Raw genomic sequence first — 5542 nt, 5'->3', positions numbered from 1 at the left:
GCTATGGTATTATTTTATAATTATTATTACTTTAATTCGTTAAATTTTCGATATCGATATTTCGATATTTTAAAATATCGATATTTTAGGTCCGATATAATATCGATATCGATATTGCTATCCGATATCGATATCGATACCGATATCGATATTTTTCTTTCGATATCCCATCCCTAGTCGTAATGTGTTGTTGGTCCAGGCGCTGTATGAACCGTATAGATATGTTTGTTAGGGCTTTAGAGTCTGACACCCAATAATCATCAACCCCCATATTTCACTATTTTATTTTCCTTGTTATTCTAATTTATCTATTTGATATTTCATACATATTTTTTTTTATTTAAAAAAAAATCATTTGTTTTATTCTTATAAATTATTATAAATCTTGTTTGATGGATTTCTTCTTAAAAAGATTAACATCGATTTTAGTCATTATTCTGGCCTACTGATACACCTGTTTTCACTCCGAATCTACTTAAGCCCCTAGTGTAGAAAGAACATTCTTGGAAGATGTTGCTGACTGTAAGTGTACTATTATAATATTGACACTTTGACAATGGATTTATATTATTATTAGCCTAACCTTATTTTTCTAGGTCTTTAAGTTGCGAATAAGTAAAGTGCTAATTTACTCCTTCTGTGACAAGTTTGCATTGTTCGTATAAACTTGATTGGAGCCTTTTAAATTTGACCTTACCACATGTCTCAAAAAAGACAGCAATAGTGCGATAGGCCAGTAATGTGTATGACAACAATACGACATGACAGGAGAAAGAGAGAGGAGCGATAATTTCCTTCTGGTGATAACATCTTCATCGATAGAAGGAAATGATCTTGAACCTTCCCTTGCCTTTTGTGGATGTTTCCAGGTAAGATAGCCATTTCTGTAAAAGTTTACAAGTGTGTTCGTACAGTAAGTTACAATTCCATACATAGTATGCTGTCGAGGGTATCGAATTGAGATCTATATCTTTATCTTTACATTGAATTGGCTACACCTTCCGTCTCAGCACAGGATCAATTTGTTTATCCAGCCTTTGGAAAGAATGATTACCCTACACACAACCATCTTTAACAAAGTGGGTCCTACCCAATTAAAAAAAATTTTTCTAGCGCTATGCAATGCAGGTTTTAATTTTATAATTATAAATCAGGGCCATTGAAGATAGCAAATATTGATGAGATGATGGGTATGAAGATCGTGTTTCAGTTGAGTAATAAGGAAAATTTGGAGTAAACTCACTCTGGTGGATAGTAAGGCGGCGTGTCCCTTTCTCCTGGCTCCCGTCCCTAGTCAGGGAACCGCTTCCTGCGGTTCTCCAGATATAATAAAGTAATTTCTTTAAATCTTAGCAAAAAAATAATGGCTCCCTTCTTGTCTGTTTTACACCACAGCGATCGCTGGAGAACGTTCGGCTACTATTGGCAGCAACACTGTAACGATGCTTATAATATGCTAAGCATATTAGCATATATTGCAGGGGGAGGGAGGTATCTGTAATGGAACTACAGTAGTTATCACAAGCAATTTTATAAAGAATGAATGATATGAAAATCGAACCGTATCTATTCCTTCCAAATACAAACATTTTTTGTTCTCGATCAACTTTATTGAAACTCCTAATAATCCGCCAAATCATAACTGATGAAAACATTTACAAACGCGGAGTTTCTATGAAAAGTCGATAAATCCACTTTTTAAGCAAATTGAAATCATACAGATCTAAATTATTCAACTAATTTCAAAATTAAAATTTTTCCCCAGGCCAAATTGTTCTTACTAATAATCATTTTTAATAAAAATTTAACCTAACTATTTCTGATGCTCCCATAATATTTTTTTTTAAATAATGATCTTCCAAAAATATATAATAGACTTTTTATAGGAAATTCCTCAAATATTCATTTAAAAATCATCCTTCGTTTGAAGAAATAGGTTCAGTACATTACAGAAGTGAGATACCCTACATCTATGCGGAATACGTGGCCATGATCAGGATAACCCACTTAGGCATAAGCCACCTCAGAACTGACAACAATACGGCCCTGATATATTCAGGAGTACATAAATGGTCCGGGATACGCCTCCTATGAATACGGAACAGGATTTAGTTTAAGTTTACCGACAGCTGGGAAGAATCGCAACTGATTACATGTTCCGTTAGGCGTTTATGGCTTTATATGGTAAGTGTCTCTCTAAGTAATGGTAATGTTCTTAGGAGTACGGCACTTCCTCGTGAGGTGGGTGTTCCTAATAGAGTAGGGGTGTCCACGCTACATCTCTGCCTCTTACTGTACAGTTAGGACGGGGTATATGTCTGTAGTTACGGAGAATAGTTTCGTTAGTGTATAATGGCATTGTTTTAGTACTAGAAAAAAAAATTGAAATTATTCTCATTATTTTAGTTCAAGAACATTCTAAATTAAATAATTAGAACGAAGTGTTTAAGTTTTAGATAACTATTTAACATCGTAAGTAACTAATCAAGTTTTTCTTTTAGACATACCAAGTTATTCTATGCGCATATAGATACATAATATATGAAAAAGAATATTAGAAATTAATATTAGAATACTTCAATAATATCATTTTATTTTTTAAAAGAAAATATCAGTTTTTAATCAACAGTTTAACTATTTGCATTGGAGGTCTTAAATTTGAAAGATTACACAAACAAATTTCTATAGATACGATTTTAACACAATATGTTCATATGGATGAATGACGGACATCTGTGTTAAAAAAAAATGATGAAATTAAAATCATGAAGTTTTACTATTCATATTTTTAAATCGATGTATTGCATATAATTTAAGTGTTTTATAGATTCTAAATTTCGAAAATTAAAATAAAAATATATTTTAAGGCATACATTTTTTTGTACTGGCTTCAAGAGACTAGAGATACCAAGAAATCTTTAAATAAAATAAAATAATTATTTTATTTTTCAGTTGGTAGCAGAACTTCATTCTTATTAGTCCTGTCGAAGCCCAGTAAAGTTGGACGAAACGTTGGTTAACAATAAATAGTTTTCTTTTACTATTTTGATGCCTATATTGAGCACCACCCGGAATATATTTCTCCAATATTATATTTTTTTTCTTATCCTATAATAACAACACTATGAATGGGAGGTTAAATAAACCTTTGAAGACATGAATGGATAAAAGCAACATTTTACCAATATATAGATTTAAAAAGAATTGTATAATGACTTTGTATTGTTATGTTATATTGAAAAATTCAATTTGTTACTGCTGAAAATTATTATAATTCAAATAAAGTTTTAGGAATCATAAACGTAGATGTGACTATGTAGAAAGTAGTAGTTAAATCTTTCCATCAACGTATTAATAATAAAATGTAGTAAATGGATAATTAATTTATCTTTCTAATTAAGTTTAAAATGATTATAATTGTAAATTACGTATATACTAAGATAAGATATAAAATAGGATCATTTAAAATAAATAAGTATGGCCAGCATCAATGTTTTTATTAAAATCATAGACTTTTGAGGGGTTTAAAAAGCGATTTATTGATGTTTAAAAAAAAATCTATCACTAATATTCATAATTTATTTCACCACATTTCCCATCAACTGTTTGTTATAAATTTTTTCTTAGCATTGGTTTTATTTTTTTTATTTTTTAGACTCTCGAAACGTTAATTTCTAATTTAGGAAAAATATCAATTAAAAATTTTAAGTCTTATAAAAATATTAGGGCCATAATGAAAAAGAATCAATTTAAAATACCATATAAGCTATTTTGAAGAGCCCTAAATGAATGAATCGTTACAAAATATCTATTTAAACCAGCTCCAGGCAGAAGAAGGCGTCAATTAATGCGAGACCAGGACAAAAAGATAAGTACTTCTTGGAAGACACGTGTCCTGACTGCAGGCTCTGGAACCTTTGCAGCCTCCAGGATGTCCCAGTGCAGAGTGTGGTATCATTCAATCGTAGCTTCTCTTTCCTAATTTTAATAATTAATTTAAATTAAGTAATAAGATACTTTTCACTAGGATCTGAACCGTCAGTTGATGTTTTCATTAATTTCCATTAACTTTTCTATTAATGTTTCCACTAACGCTTGTTATAAGCTTGCCTGAAACTAGATCATACGTAAAAAAAAAATCAAAATATTTTTTTCTTATAATATAATAGTTCTTAAGTTTTCTTAAATCTTTTAGACCACTATCCCGTGTTGTGATATTTAGTCACTAATTAAATTAACACAAAGTTATTTAATTTGAAGCTTTACAGAAACATGTAAATTCAAAAGCGTATTATACAATCTGTCTCTTTCTCGAATTGTGTTTTTTTCATTTTATTCAATCCCTAATTTTTTCCAACGGTGATAGCTAATTTTGAATACAAACCAAATATAAAAAGTACGGAAAAAATGTACAACTTTCTAACAAATTATGCACAGTGCATCATATACATGGATTTGTCATATTACAAGTTTCTAGTATGAGTTCTAGTAAATACCTACAACATTACAACGTACTATTAACAGTGCAAAAAAAATCTACATTATCTGATGAAAGGATGGATAGCACATTTTTGAATCTTTATTGCAATGCCAATGAAATGAGAATCTGCCCGTCTGATCATGCTATTTGCAAAAATGGCAGCTGTTTGAATACGTTAAAAAAAAAATGATTTTTCATTCGGAGCTCGAAAAAATCAGTAGTTAGCGAATATATTTTGGTCTACATATAAGTACTCATTAGACGTTAGCAGTAGTAACTATTAGTACTCAAATTAAAACTAGTTTAATGCACTATAAAGTAGTTTAGAACGTTTATTTTCATCGTAGTAATATTTTTTATGATACTTACTAAAATAAAAAATGTTGATATCTACTTGCTCGGACAAAACTTTCAGTTAATGAAAAATTATATTTCAGGAACTATTGGACGTACAGATAGATGTCTATCAGCATTCGAATCAAGGATTGTTTGATGTACTATAAAGTCATTTATCTTCGTAGGAGTAATGTTTTTCATGATATATACTAAAATAAAATCATAAATTGTTGATTTCTTGATATACATGATATTTGTTAAAATAAATTGATTTCCAGTTTTTTGGATAAAATTTCATATGGAAAATTCACATTTATATGCAAATATCATAAAAACTACTAATACGAAGAAAAATATCATAAAACACGATGTAGCACATTAAACTAGCTTTAATTTGAGTACTAATAGAAATGTGTATGATAATACTAATGAAATGATTCCTGATATATTGATTTTCCCAAATAAATTTACTAATTACTGATTTGAACGTAAATAGCTCTTTTATGAATCATATTTTAGCAAATTTACTCTACTTTAAATGATGTTCTATTAGGTTTTCTAGTGTTGTGGGTAGTTTTAAAGAAATGGGGTTCTTAGTTAAAAAGTATATTTTTATTGTTTTGGAACAGCATTTTTTGCAGGTAGCATGATCATCCGCATATTCTCATTTCTTTATTGGCAATGCAATAAAGTACTTTCAAATTTTTCATCACATAATGTCCATTT

At 29.7% G+C, this 5542-nt stretch overlaps 1 long non-coding RNA gene across 1 annotated transcript in view; it reads left to right on the top strand.

Annotated features, from left to right (window-relative positions):
- Positions 1-3184, top strand: part of LOC106679244 (uncharacterized) — a 12989-nt gene extending 9805 nt beyond the window's left edge. Inside the window, exons 2-4 of the long non-coding RNA XR_001342917.2 lie at positions 430-522; positions 597-869; positions 2953-3184. This is a non-coding gene — a long non-coding RNA (uncharacterized lncRNA). The remainder of the gene's footprint in view (positions 1-429; positions 523-596; positions 870-2952) is intronic.
- Positions 3185-5542: the final 2358 nt, after the last annotated feature.

This window comes from Halyomorpha halys, unplaced genomic scaffold (assembly GCF_000696795.3).
Source record: "Halyomorpha halys isolate HHAL.00 unplaced genomic scaffold, Hhal_1.1 Scaffold186.1, whole genome shotgun sequence".
NCBI lineage: Eukaryota > Metazoa > Arthropoda > Insecta > Hemiptera > Pentatomidae > Halyomorpha > Halyomorpha halys.
The sequence above is the reverse complement of the archived record's forward strand: the minus strand, read 5'-3'. Positions and strand labels throughout refer to the sequence as shown.